The 15,585-nt window shown below is 42.4% G+C and overlaps 1 protein-coding gene across 11 annotated transcripts in view; it reads right to left on the bottom strand.

Moving 5' to 3' along the window:
- The window catches only part of PLCE1 (phospholipase C epsilon 1), a 375,911-nt gene that overhangs the window by 218,655 nt on the left and 141,671 nt on the right, over positions 1-15,585 (bottom strand). The gene's annotated exons all lie outside the window — the stretch shown is intronic.

The raw sequence follows: 15,585 nt of genomic DNA, 5'->3' as shown, positions 1-15,585 counted from the left end.
GGATTTGGAATTTGTCAAGCATTCTGAGAAGCCAGAGACTGCTGGATAATATATAAAGAAACACGGGAGAGACATAACATGCAGTGAGGTAATCTGGTTCTCTGATGGGGGAATAAAGGTGTACTACATTGTGCTCTCTCTATCATATCCCTTGAGCACTTTGCCTTGGCTGACTTGTCATTCATTCATCAAACCAACAAATAGTTACTGTTTATATACAAGAAACTGTGACAGGGCCAGATAAATAAAATTGTTTCTCTCCTCAGAGTTCACAGTTTAGTAAAGGAGACAGAAAGAAAAGCCAGGAGCTTAGAGTAGGGTGGAAATGAAGGTCACCTCCTTCGGTGACATTGATGAATGGCCAGGGAATAGAAGACTCTCACTGTCCCCCGGGTCATGCATGTGCCCCCATGATGTTGCATCCTCCAAATCTCATCTTAACTATGGCCCATGGACACTCAAGAGGGCCTCTCTTGAGCTGTGCTAGGTCCTTATAAAACCCCAGAATGCACCCAGAATCCAATTATATTCAAACTGTGTAGACCCTAACCAGATTTTGTCTGTCTTCCTCTGTCTACTGGTATATATCTGCCACTTGAAGGTGCAGTGTGAATTCTTACCTTTAATTCTCTATTCTGTGTCATTAAATTTCTGGTGGCCAGCATGGCCATGGAGATCGTGTGCTAGGACAGAAAGAGCCCAGGTTTGGGGTCAGGTACATGAGGTTGTACACCTTACTGCCTTCACCAGTTAGGGAGCTGGTCATAAGTGTGAACAAGCTGACTCAAATGTTTCAAGACAGCTTGCTCCTCCATAAAATAGGGATAATAACACTCTACTTAGGGAGGTTGTGGGATTCACCAAGATAAACATGTAATATACTCAGCCCAGTGTCTAGAAATGATGGTCTTTACTGTTGAAAAAGCCTATAAAAGAGAATACACTCTTTTAGCCTCAAGGAATAATAGGTGATTGTATAACTATAGACCATAATCTATGAAATGCAATGTGATTGGAGTTATGCCCTTGCTCTTCTGTGTTTCTGGGCAATATTATCCTAACCTTATTTGGGTGTACTGTGAGGGCAAATGGGGGTAGAGAACTGCAGAGCTCAAGACATAGTTTTCTTCTCTTGGCTCCAAATCATATAGGCAATCTCCAACACACTAAGTCCCATGTAAGTCCTTCAGAAGTAACTGCTCCAGCTGTTTAAGGAAAAGAACTGACTGAAACTTGATGGCTAAGGAAGGCTTAATAGGGAAAGCAGGGTTTGACCTGTGCCTTGGAAAACAGGCATGTCTCTAACTGGAACAGCTGGGGAGACAACTCACCATGCAAGCAATAAGGATATCCAGCAGAGCAGGGTGTCTAGAGCAGGCTGTGAGTGCAGGGAGTAACTGGGGAATGAGAAAGGTCAGGGAATAACTGGGGAATGAGAAAGGTCAGCTGGCTTGATAAAGGAGAGCCTGGAATGTTAAAGCAAGAGCTTTCACACATCAGAGGCGGGCACCCTTGAGGGTTTTTTGCTGGTCTGTTTTCAGCAAAGGAATGATGCTAAAAAGGTTTTGTCTTGAAAAGATGACTAAGCTGGCAATTCCTAGTTCCTAATAGGTTGGCCTACTTTCTATACTTGCCAGGCTGCTCCGCTGGCTCATTGTGTGTTCACTCACTACCACGCATTCCAGTGTCCACATCAGGCCTCCACAGATTCCCCATCAGGCTTCCATAGACTCACAATGGCTTCTTCAGCTTCTTATCCAGATTTTCCAAAATGTTTCCCTCAAAACATTCTATCTACAAAGGATCATATGACCTAAGGACTCCTTGATCATGAAAGTTTTTAAAAAACTCAGTAAATCTCTTCTCCTTTTGGAGGTTTACATTGCATAGTAGAATATTAAAGACAATTAGAAGGGTCAGAGTAAAGAATTATTTTAATTTGCTTAACGGAGTATTTCCCATGTTATTTGACCATTTTGTTTTTAAGAACAGAGCCTGTAGATGTAGTGCTGTGCCAAATAATTAATTTGCTTTAATCTAATGGTCTTATTCCCATTTCTTTGACCTTTGCAGAATCTCTGAAATAGGCAATCATCCATCCTTCTTGAAGTCCTTCATCTCTTGTCATCTCATTGTTCCATCTCTTCCTTATTCTGTGTCTCCCCTTCCACCTCTGGCCTTCAGGACAGTAATAATGCAATAGAAAGGTACTAACAAGTACCTAATGTGTTGAAGGGGGGGTCACAAATCAATTGACCATGGGCCAGATTCAGTCAGCAGACCTGTTTCATCTGACATACACTGTTTTAAATTCAGGAAAGTTTTACATATCCATCTGAAGTTACAGCATCTCCTGAATAATGAAACAATCTGATAACACTGAGCATTCCTACATGGTATCAAATGGCTAGACCTTCTACTGTGAGATGGGGCATGAGTTCTTCACTGGATGCCAGTCCCAACCATTCATTAGTGCTCAAAACTGGACAATATCTGGTTACCATCAGTATATGTGTTTGTGACCCTGTCTTAATAAAATACAGATATGGATATAGATATTTACAACAAACATGTACTGAGCTCCCTCAGTGTATCCTCTGTGCGATCTTGGCTGTGCTAGTTGCCGAGGATAGAGAGAAAGCCACAGTCTCTGATATCAAAAGGTATTGCAAATCACCTCTAAGAAACTATTAATAAACATATATAAATGCTATGTTTATATTAAGTAATATTTAGCATTGTTATCAGCCACATGTTTCTAAGGCCCCAAACTTGTCTGAATAAATAAAAGATGAAGTGCTCTATGAATGAAGCTCTGAGCCAACATCCTTGCCAACACTGTCACCACAAAGAACCAGAAAGAGATCAAAAGTTACTACCAAGATCTGAAATCATGCATCCCAGTCACATCAATCCTGGATGAGAGAAACTCAAGGTGATTTGTTGGAAAAATGCTGAAGCGTGGACAATGTGGTGGTAGATATGGCAATGTTCAGGGAACCTGTCAAAATCAAGGTATTGGCCAGGCGTGGTGACTCACACCTGTAATCCCAGCACTTTGGGAGGATGAGGCAGGCAGATCAGGAGGTCAAGAGGTCGAGACCATCCTGGCCAACATGGCGAAACTCTGTCTCTATTAAAAATACACAAATTAGCTGGGCATGGTGGCACGTGCCTGTAATTCCCGCTACTTGGAAGGCTGAGGCACGAGAATCACTTGAACCCAGGAGGTGGAGGTTGCAGTGAGCGGAGATGGCACCACTGCACTCCAGCCTGGCAACAGAGTGAGACTCCATCTCAAAAAAAAGAAAATCAAGGTATTTATCTCTTCCTAGATCACAGATGAAAAAGAAGAAATCATAGAAAAGCCCACATATAGAGTGTGAAGAAGAGACAGCAGAGAACAGTCATTACAAGTATGACTCTGGAGCATTGGTTTGAATTCCAGCTCCCATGCTTTCCAGCTGCGCAACCTTGGCTAAGTTCCTTTGCCATTCTGTGCCTCAGTTTCCTTTTCTCCAATATAGAATATAATAGTATCTGCCTCATACGGTTGTGACTAGAATTACACACTCTGATAAATGTAATATGATTAGAACAGCACCTGGAACTTAGTAAGCACTCAATAAATACTAGTTTTTATGATGACAGTGATGATGAGGATTGTGGCCAGCAACTAAAACGGCCATGAATTATTTCCCTCACTGACGATGTGCTGGAACTGTGATTTCCTTAACTAATGGAAATTTAGCAAATGTGATGCAAGCAGTTTAAACAATACTTGTGCTTTGGAGCTTGCTCTCTCTTGTTGCTTCTGGAAACTCTGCAACAACTACCGTGTGAAGAATCCTGAACTAGATTGCTGGAGGAAGAGAAACCACGGCCCGGTCACTCCTGTCACCTTGGCTGATAACCTACCAATAGCCAGACACATAGTGAGACCATCCTAGATCCTAGATCATCACTTGCCAGTCCAACTGCCACCACAGATACATGAGAGACCCCAGCAGAGATCAGTTGATCCAGACTAGAACTACTCAACCAATTCACAGAATCATGGGCTAAATAAGTGATTGTTTTGAAAAGTCAGTAAGTTTCGGGAGTGCTTTACTACACAGCAAAAGTCAACTCACACAATGATAATGTGTTTAGAACAATAAGTATTTTAATTACTTAACAATTGAATCCACACACTACCTCTATAAAGTCAATTCATTTTGTATATGGGAAAGTAAGCCTAGAGAGAGGTAGAGAAATACAGTCAGCCTTACAAACTAGTAAGAGGCTATGCCAGGATTGAAACCCAGATTTCTCTAACTCTGTGGTCCAGCTTTATCCATTGCACTACACATTGCCACACAGTTAGAAGTGATTCTGGCAAGAGGTTTAGGTGATGTTGACAATGCTGTTGTTATTGTTTTTATTAATGATAATTCCCTTCCTGGTCATTCTCAATTACTTTTGAAAATAATCAAGTTTAACGAATAACTGAATATGCTTCCTTTATGTGGCGATTTACAGTTTTAAGTTATACAGTAATATATATGCTTTTATCTTACTTGATTAAAACTAGACAGACTACTGCCCTATATGGGCCAATATATTTTTTGAAACAAAATCCAACATATCACAACATGGCATCCACACTTGCTAAACAGCTTTATTTATCAATTGATTTATATTTACTGAGTACATACATTGTGCTAAGCCCAACTGCTGGTATTCTACCAGTGAGCAAGATGAGCTTCATTTTCACAGGGAAGGCAGATAATAAACAAGTAGACCAAATGAATTAGTTAAAAATTGCAGACCGTTGTATATAGTCAAGGCATATTTTGGATGTAGACTCTACAGGACTTGCTGAAATCTTTGGGAGTAAAGGATAGCAGTCAGAGTTTTTATATTTGGTCATTGTTAAGTTTTTAAGAGATTTAGGATTTATATAGAGAGCTACAGATCAATGTTGCCAACAGTGAATGGATCCTTTCCATGGAATTACACCCCTCCCATTTAAGTGAAATGACATGGCTTGGAGTGGTTTGGGCAAAATGACTTGACATGATAAAGTGACGTACAGAAAAGCAAGCAAGGCTTAGGTAACACTTGCATAAACCCTTAAAAAAACATTTGCAGTTCCTGTGACTCATGAAAGAGGGATGCCCTATAGAAGACAGTATTGGGACATGGAGTTTGGGCCCAAAACAAAAGAAACAAACATACTGAGGCTGAAGAGAGCTGGGGTAATTCAGATGATGACAAAGGCAAAGACTTGCATGCACTAAAAGGCATGAAGCCACCAGACACAACATATCCACAGCACTCACCCAGAAGGAAAGCTCCTTGGAATAGCCAGAGAGAGCTTTTTCTTCACCGACTTCTACAGAAGTCAAAGAGGGTATTGTCAAGGGGAGTCAATTTTTGTACTTGTTCTGTTTCAGAAGCAATCTTTTTGATATCAGTTATGAAAATTATGAGGTTCTAAGATGTGATGGCATATCTTCTGAAATCTTTCAACAGGAAGAAAGTGTGTTGCTTAGAGGTCCATTGACTCAATAATAATAATAATAATTGCATCATTTGTAGAATGCTTAAAATGAACTAGGCCCTAAGTAGTGAGACATGATTTCAATTAAACCTCAGAACAGCTCTATGAAGAGGTCCGACTATTATCAGAGCATTTAAAAGAAAGGAGCTAACGTGCACACAGCTAGGACTTCCAACATCAAGACTCTCCATCTCTAAGCCATTGCTGCTAACTACCAAACCAAACGGAGAATCCTACTACAGATGTCAAAGGAAGCACTTTCAAGAGAGGGCTAATTGTAGTTACAATCCCTCCATCCCTTTTCGTTTGTTTGTTGTCTATTCCTTCCACTAGAATGTCAGCTTCATGAGACTTTCTTTTTTTCACTGCTCTATCTGCAGTGCCTAGAACAGTGCTTGGCATTGTAAATTCTCAATGAACAGTTCTTGAAATTTCTCAATTCTGTGTCTTCACCAAAAACCTGGCTAGAATCCTCTGGTTTTTTGGCCCTGAATACATTGGATTCATCTGAACCACAGGCAACATTTTGTTGTCACCTGTATTTGCTGAAAATTAGACACATAAATCATATGAAATGGCATCAAATCTTTATAAAGTATTCAGAACAGCTGTAGCCAAATGAGGATTTAATTGCTATTAACCAAACTTGGCCAGTTCTGAGAAATTCACCAATAGTTTAACAATATTCCATTATCATTTGCTGATTGGCTTAAAATCAAAGGACTTAACCTGATCATCTATTCTCTCTACTAATTTTCATGAAATTGATAATGTGAAAGAATCATGGGGTTTAAAAGAAACCAAGATATGGAGATCAATATAAATAAACAAATATTGAGTTGCAGTTACAGTGACTACGGTAGATGCTTGAGAACAATGATTTTAAAAAGACAGACTCTGTCCTGGAGAGACCCACAGTTTGTGCTGTGTAACTGTGTGATGCTGGGCAAATAACTGGAACCCTATTCCTCATAACCTGCCCCTTGCCCCCGTTTTCTTATCTTTATCATAAAGGAGCTGGCCAATTGTTATCTCCAAGGTCCCTTTTAGTTTTACCGTTCTATAATCCATACTTCCTTCCTTTCTTTCTTTTCCTTCCTTCCTTCACTCCCTTCCTTTTTTCTTTCTTCCTTTCTCCCTTCCCTTCCCTTCCCTACCCCTCCCCTCCCCTCCTTTCCCCTCCCTTCTCTCTTTTTCTCTCTTTCTCTCTTTCTTTCTTTTCCTTTATTTATTTTTTTTTCTGAGACAAGGTCTCACTATGTTGTCCAGGCTGGAGTGCAGTGGCACAATCACAGCTCACTGCAGTCTTGACCTCCTGGGCTCAAGTGATCTTCCTACCTCAGCCTCCTGAGTAGCTGGGACTACAGGCACCACCACTGTGCTGGCCTAATTTTACTTTATTTGTAGAGATTGGGTCTTGCTATGTTGCCCAGTGGCCTCAAACTCCCAAACTCAAGCAAACTCTCAGCCTCACGAAGTGCTGGGGATATACCTTCCATCATACCAGCCCCTTCTTCTTAAGTGGCAGATGGAGGGTATAATTAAACTTAATTCTGATGATCATTATTCTCTAATACTGTTAGCTTCTCCTGTTTCCTCCCTCTTAATACTATTCTTCAATATCAGCTGCCATTTCTCACTAGTAACTATGTATGTGTTTCTATAGTACCCTTATCCTCCCCATAATGTGGTTTTTAAAGTGCCCTGAGCTAGGAAAACAATGACATTTATTTTAACTGTGTCACCTTTGAGTTAACAGTGATAACAATGCAGGGGCCTCTCTCACAGCACGAAGCGTAAGAGCTCTGCGCTATGCTTTGGAAACCCCTTTTACTAGCCTCATGGGCCTCTTCTCTAACTTTGGAATCTATAAGCAGTGTTCTACAAGGTTGAAGATACCAGAAGTTTCATGTCTGATGGATGTCTGTGTGTAAACCAAATGCAATGATATAAAAACTGTCAAATTTCCTGAAGAATCAACAAAAACAGTGAGGATGTCGGAGGGGGCTGTTGGAGACTTAAACGGCAGGGATGGGAAAGAGAATTTTGGTAGCAAGCTGCTGTTTCCTCTGCTCATGATTCCACATTCCATTCAAATGCCTGTGCAGAGAATTCCATTCTACTGAGGGTATTCAGACCATGCACAAGACACTGACCAAACAGAACTCAGGAAAGTCAAAAATAAAGGCTTTGCTAAGACCAGGCTAATTAACCAGAGCTGTGCCACAGGCTTCTGCAGGAAGTGAGCTGAACCTTTATCACTTCAGGGGAACATCTCAGAAGGAGTTAGAGGATGCCCCAGGACCATTGAAAATATGGGAATTTCGCAGCTGTAAATGCCCTTCTATACAACTTCTTCCAATCTACATTATACCCTTTTATTAAATTTCTGTGGCTGGGTGTGGCGGCTCATGCCTGTAATCCCAGCACTTTGGGAGGTCAAGGTGGGCGGATCATGAGGTCCGTAGACGGAGACCATCCTGGCTAACATGATGAAACCCCATCTCTGCAAAAATACAAAAAATAAGCTGGGCGTGGTGACGCGTGCCTGTAGTCCCAGCTACTCAGGAGGCCGAGGCAGGAGAATTGCTTGAATCTGGGAGGCAGATGTTGCAGTGAGCCAAGATTGCACCACTGCATCCCAGCCTGGGTGACAGTCCATCTAAAAAAAAAATTGCCTCCTCCATGTGGCCTTCCCTGGGTTCCAGCAAGAAATAATCATGTTCTTTTTGGTAACCCAATTACACCTTAAGCAAAGCTGCAGTGGCAGTTTCTGTGAAGTACAGAAGTCACTGTTTACTCTCCTATTATGCTGTGAGTTCCCACTGGGACGGGGACCAAGCTTTAATCAACATTTTGTCCCCAGCACAGGGCACTGCCTAGCACACTGCAAGCAATGGAGAAAGGGCACAGTGGAGAAATAATTGAGGACTTAGAGGTATGGTCCTCAAAGTGTGGTCCCCAGACCAGCATCATCCTCCTTACCCAGGAATTTGTTAGAAATGCAAATTCTTGGGCTCCATCGCAGGCTTACTGAATCAAAAACTCTGGGCTGGGACCCAACCATCTCCTCTGTGTTTTGGCAAACCCTTCAGGTGATTGTGATTGCTGTTAAAGTTTGAAAACCTCCATCCCAGACTGTAAGGAGAGTATGTTACCGTGCATCTCTGAGTGTACAAACCATCTGATAAGCCCTTATGTCCCTATCATCTCCCTTCTAGAATGGGAGCTACTGAGGGCACAGCCTAGGTAGGGCCTATTCCTCTCTATATGCATCAAGGCCCCTAGTTCAGAATCCAGCACAGGACAAAACTCAAGAAATGCTAGCAGGATGAAGGAGCATCTCCGCAGAAATTCCCCATGGCTGTGAATGGAACAGGCCTTTCTGTAAGTGATGCTTCCAACTTAATGTTTCCAAAGATGAATCACGTCTTAGATACTAATTCGAATGGTAATTACCATACGGATGAATCATACTGTATTGAGAAAACCTGGCTGCCAAGGGAGCCTCTCGAAAAGAAAAAATCAAATCAGGACAAATGGATTATGTTGTTAGGATTGTGATGTCAGGCCATGAATTAGGCCTACAGAAGGGACTTAATGGCCTGAACTGCCAGGCTCCTAGCAGCTCCAAGGAGCAATGAGTCAATTAATGAATCACATGGGGACAAAGTCCCTGAAGACAAAAGCAAATTTTCACAAATCCCGTAGACTGTGATCCCTGGCTCAGAGGATCAAGGGTAATATTCTTGCTAAGCTGTGCATGTGTGAAGCTGAAAGGGACAGAAAGTTCCTGACATCCTGTGGCTCCAAGCTTCTGTGTGTCCCCAACAGGTGGAGGGGACCAATGCCAGCCTATAGGACCAGGTCTTTTGCTTTCTGTGCCCCAAGCCTTCATTGCCTGAATTCCTGCTCATCTTTTCCTGGTTTCTAACCTTCCTGTCTGTCTAGCTGGAAACATCCAGCATGGCCTCTATCTTCACGGCTCCCAGGGGCCCCTTTCTGCCTTGGTCATTGCTCTGGACCAGCACTGCATTTCCCTTCTCTTAACCTCCTGTCTGCCTAAAGATGGCCTGAGGCTGAGGCTGACCTCCCAGAACATGTTGCTCTGACAACCAGAAATGGGATAGCAGAGATGGGACAACAGAGATGCCATCGCTAATGAGATACCTTAGGGTAGAGTGGAAAAAGCCTGGCCTTGGCGTCACACTGATCATGTTGTACTTAGTGCCATCATCCAGTAGCACTGGTGAAGTAACTAGTGTTTCTTCAGTGGAGATATAACAGAGCTGTTATAAACAAGGATTCAAAGAGATAAGACATCTGTGAGTTCTGTTTCTAGTTTCACCAGCCCTGGGTATCCAAATGGTCATAATAGCATTAACGCCTGAATCTTTAGAGCTCCAAGGCCATTCCTGCTGGCCTGAGGACCTCAGGTAACTTCCTACCCCCAAAAGCCACCACCACTCACCTTCACCGTCCCTAGCTATTTGCTAGCATTCCGAAGGTGATGGAGCCCCTCCTACGCTCTGGGATGTTTGCTTCTGTTCTTCTACTCAGCTCCACTGTTGAAGTACTTGGATTGGGTTCTATGGCTGGTTAGGCTCTGTCCTCCTAGGCTGAGACTGGAGGTGGAAAGAACCACCCTCTCCTCGTCTCCTGCATGTGAACTCATGTGTAGAAGATGTCTAAGTGTTTTCTGGATTCCATTCTGCGGTAGTGAGTCCACTACACTACAATAAATGCAAAGCCTCAGCACAGCCCTTGGCATGTATGTGGCATTTAATAAAAGGGAGGCTATCAATCCTCCTAGTCAGTATTAGAGTTACAGTGCAGATCCTCTCTCTCATCTGGGGTTTATTCTTTTCATTCACATCTCTGCTGTCTTCTGTCTCTCTAGGTTGCTCCAGGAGCTTTCTTCAACTTCCTCTTGGTCCCCATGGTTTCTTCATTATTAAAATTTCTTAGCTCTTGCCACTTACATATTCCCCATTTTGCTTTCTTTTGAATCTCATGCTGTTGTTTCTTGCTCTGTCCTGATCTTCCTATCTTCCTCACCACCCATCTCTCTCTTCCTTTTATTCCCAGTGTCCATCTTTCTCCTGCATCCTTCATTTCCTTCCACTGCCTATTGATCTCAATCCTTTCAGCATCACTTCCAGGAGCAAAGGAAGAGTATGAGAATGAGGACAGAGTGTGAATTAGTAGAGATCCTCCTCTAATTATTAGTGGACAGTTATTTATCCTTATTAAATGCAGTCTATTTCTTATACTGGAAAACTGCAGTGATTTAATTCTTAAAGTTTTCTCTTCCAAGGGGACTCAAGTGAACAGTCACCAGAGAGGAGCTAGGGACATTCCTCTCTAAATCCCCCAAGGATCAGAAACTCAGTAGTGGAGCCAACATGGACTTTCTCTCAGAGACAGGACCCAATGTAAGTTGGCTTCTGCTCCTAATTAACTGAGCAGCTGCAGAGCCTCATGCCTACCAATAAGACTGTGAACTGTTTAGGACAAACAGTACAGACCTTCAAGTTTCATCCAAAGGCAGAACCATACTCAACAAGCTGTTAGTGACACACCTTAGGCAGAGCAAATGAAATAGGTAGTGGTAGGTGAATAGAGATCACCAGATTCCCTGGAGCTAGAGTTGTCACCAAGTTCAGGCAGGTCAGGAGGACATGGAGCCTGGAAGAGGAATTATTGAGTCTCCCAGACAGGATGGAGGAGTTGAGTAGGGGTAGAGAACAGAAGGAAAGCCCAAGCTAGGAGGGGAAATCCTGGGCCCTACACCCAGGGAAAGGCAGACTCTGGAAGGGCCTGAGCAACAGCTAGGTCCTACGCTGGGGTGCCTATCCAGAGGAATCCTCTGAGAAGCTTCTACTGGCATTCAATGTAGACACAAAGTGGCTGTACTTTAATTTCTGAAAGATAAGACATTTATGCCTAAGAATATGTTCCTTGTTTGGACTTCATTCATTCATTCATTTAATCAACAAATATTTACTGAATGTCTATTTTGTACAAAATAGGTTGCCAGTAGGTAGAGATAAAATAATGAATAAAACAGCTTTTTGTCCTTAAGAAAGTTACTGAGCATTGGAGAAGGTAGGCAAGATAATGGGCAGTTGAATTACAGCATAAAATTCTACAGTGGTGTGGGCACACAATGTTTCAGATACACAGAGGAGGTCTTAGGAGGCCATGGAAGATTCTTCTAGGAGGTAACATCTAAGACACAACCTAAAGACAGTAGGAGTTAGCTAGGGCAAGGTTGAGGAAGGGTAAGAGAGGGAAAATGTTCTAAGCAAAGGGCATAGTGTGTGCAAAATAGTTTCCATATGGTCGAAGCTAAGAGATTGAGAAATGAGTTTGGGGAGATAAACAGGGACCTTTTGAATCCTTATAAGTAGATGCAATTCTACTTATGGCCCAGGACCATTTCTGTTCATAAACATTTCCTAAGCAAACTACCCATGCAAGCTGTATGGACACACATACGGCTGGAGGGTTATATCTCCTATGCCTGAGGACATCCACTGCCTTCCACAGGTATTGTGCTAAGTATTGAAGATGTAACCTCAAACAAGACACAGTCTCTTCTCTTAAGGCACCAATGGAATAGAGATGATCACTTCTAATATTTCTTATAGCTTGGTGGTTTCCTTTTATTAACAAAAACTAATGAGAAAGGACAAAGTGTACATTACCTACCAGCCTGGAATAGGGAGACCATCTACTTTATTTGCATTCACAAGGTAAGTAACAACTTTTAAGTAACAACTTTCAGAAGCATCCCACAGGGTAGGCGAGGACTTAGGACTTTTCCTGTCTAATTGAAGGTATAGATCCGAAAAGAGATGGAACATCTTACAGGAAACATCATTTCTCTCCACTTTTGTAAGATAGCAGTGGAAAGGTAAGCCTTCAAGGAGCTTCCAAAATATTGGGGAACTACAAAAAAATGGACAGGTCATGGCATAAAATTATACTCAAGTTCATGAGGATGAATCAGGAACTTTCAATCTATTTGGAGGTAGTAACAGGTAGACTACCTTTGTCCTGTTACAGAGACTGTCAGCTATGTATGTGTAGGAGCCCATATGTATTCATCCATTTTCATGGTGCTGATAAAGACATACTCAAGACTGGGCAATTTACGAAAGAAAGAGGTTTATTGGACTTACAATTCACATGGCTGGAGAGGCCTCACAATCATGGCAGAAGGCAAGGATAAGCAAGTCACATCTTATATAGATGGTAGCAGGCAAAGAGAGAGCTTGTGCAGAGAAACTCTCATTTTTAAAACCATCACATCTTATGAGACCCATTCACCATCATGAGAACAGCATGGGAAAGGCCCCCCTGCCCCATGATTCAATCATCTCCCACTGGGTCCCTCCAACAACACAACCTGGGAATTATGGGAGCTACAAGATGAGATTTGGGTGGGGACACAGAGCCAAGCCATATCAGCATCTGTTCAGGGCTAGGATTATCCTGAGAGGCTGAATGTCAAACACAATATATTTGACCTTCAGAGGGCTGAGGAATATGGGAAGGTTATCACTTTCCAGCTCACCTGGGCCTACCTTATAGTAAGATAAGAAAGATATGGTCACCCTGAGCTGCATGTCAAAGAACTCCATGGAAATCATCAAAAAAGAAAAAAAAACCCTAAAGTTAATCATAAGTAAAACCTAAGTAAAAATACTTAGGTTACAAATTTAAGTATAAAAAAATTGTAACTTCATTTAAAGTTAACAAAATTAAAAAAAAAAAAACCTTCCAACTTACATTCCAAAAGTATGGTTTTGGCGTTACATTTATAATTTTAAAAGCTTGTTCTCTTGTCTCTACTGAGCTTAAGGTTTTTCGTGGCTATCAAAACAAAGAGGCTCTTTGTTGAAACAATCAGGCGACAGTGTTTTGGTGAAAAGATTATATATAGAATAATGGTATGAAGCTCTATTGTATAAAAAGTAGACTTAAGAGCTTTCTCTGTCTCCAGATACCCTGGGCTTCTTGCAATAATTTGAAATAATGTTGTCCTTCACTTTGTGGGAGCCCTAAACAATTGGGTGCATTCATTATTTTGAAGAGCTCATAAAGGACACAATGCAGATATGACTACACATAAATAAAGGCAGTGTCAACAGCAGTGTATATACTAATGACAGCCATAACCAACCCACTGGGATCAACCAATTATGGGTGTTCCATGGATTTTCTCTCTTTTGTTCCTACCATGATCTAGTGATTCATGGTATATTGTATTGCATGGAGTTGGAACTCCTGAAATAGTCTTGAACTGATTTTAGCTGGTCTTTGGCATCTGCATATACTGGACATTACCAGTAATGTCAAAGACAGGGTCTCACGAAGTCAGTGCAATGAGTGTTTGGTAAGAGTCTGTGGGCTGGGTAGGCTAGAGGGAAGGGAAGGGTCACTTAATCTCACTCCCAGCAGAGCTGGTAGGAGCCAAACAAGACAGTGAATGTGATGCTGACCTGGAAGAAAAGGCCTTTTGCTGGGGCCAAATCTCTGTTTAAATCACTTCTGTAGCTACTTTGGATAGGTTACCTTTTCAGGAGCATATGCAGATTCAGCTGGAGGGTTCTGTCACTCATGGCCCAAAAGTTGGGTCACCTTTTATTCACTGGGAAGCTTGTTCCTCACACTCTTCTCAAGATCTTCTGGCTTCACCACAAGAGCCCCCAACTTCGCTTAGCCATTCATTTCATGAGGGAGAAGGAGAGAGGAAGGGAGCTCTATTTGTTGTGCTCATGATTGGAGGAGAAAGCCCACATCCAGGGATGAACATATCAGATGACTCAACCTTGCTTATCTGTTACCCAGTAGAGACCATGGTACACTATAAAAGGTAGGGTTACTGGGAATGGACAGGGAACAGCCGAAGAACAGGCAGTAGGAAGTCAGAAACACAGGGATAGTATCAGAAGCTCCTTGTCTTTTCGTTTGTTGCCCTCTCTCCAAATTGCTCCTTTTCAATTCTTCACCATGCAGCCAGGGAGAAGCAAATGCACTTCTTTTGGAAGATGGAGGGCACAGCCATTACTGGCTGGGTACATTTGGGGATTTGTCAGTTTATCCAGCAGTTTTCATCATCGGTTCGTTTATGTTTTACCCTGCACATATTCCTAAAAATTCATTTTTTTTTTTTTAAATTGAGACAGAGTATCAGTCTATCACCCAGGCTGGAGTGCGGTGATGCAATCTCAGCTCACTGCAACCTCCACCTCCAAGGTTCAAGCAATTCTCCTGCCTCAGCTTCCTGAGTAGCTAAGACTACAGGTGCCTGCCACAAAGCCTGGCTAATTTTTGTATTTTTAGTAGAGCTGGGGTTCTGCCATGTTGGCCAGGCTGGTCTTGAACTCCTGACCTCAGGTGATCCGCCCACCTCAGCCTCCCAAAGTGCTGGGATTACACCACACCCTGCCATTCCTAAACATTCTTAAGATAGACTTGGCAACCTTTTCCTACCAATGCCGTGGATCCTTTCCCCATGTCCAGAATCAGTCAGAGGCCACACACAGGATGTTAAACATCATTATTATATTCAGACACAAGACATAGAAAACAAGAAAAGCTGAATTCTGTAGATATAGCAAATAAGAGGATAAATGAGATCTAAATTGTGAGTAGTTAAGGAACTTAGGGGTATGTGTGGCAGGGAAGGGGAATTTGATGAGGAGAGAATCACAGAAAGTCAGAAAGATAGAATTTTGAAGCAAAGGATGGAGAGAGGCAGGAGCAGGGGGAAGGATCAGGGACAGCACGTCTGAGATGAGCAAGCCCCAGAGATGCCCGCTGTTCTCCCCAGTGTCTGTCATCAGAACAGTTATCGCCCTGCATCATGGCCCTATGAAGTACTTGCTGACTAATCAGTGACTCATCCTGTTTCATTGAGTGTCTCTCACATGACCAAGGATGGCTGGAAGGCAGGACAGGTAAGAGGGAAAGTTAATGAGAGGCAGGAAATAATAAGTGAGAAAAGAGAGGCTCAGGAACCTGGGGCT

The sequence above is a fragment of the Callithrix jacchus genome, chromosome 12 (assembly GCF_049354715.1).
Source record: "Callithrix jacchus isolate 240 chromosome 12, calJac240_pri, whole genome shotgun sequence".
NCBI lineage: Eukaryota > Metazoa > Chordata > Mammalia > Primates > Cebidae > Callithrix > Callithrix jacchus.
The sequence above is the reverse complement of the archived record's forward strand: the minus strand, read 5'-3'. Positions and strand labels throughout refer to the sequence as shown.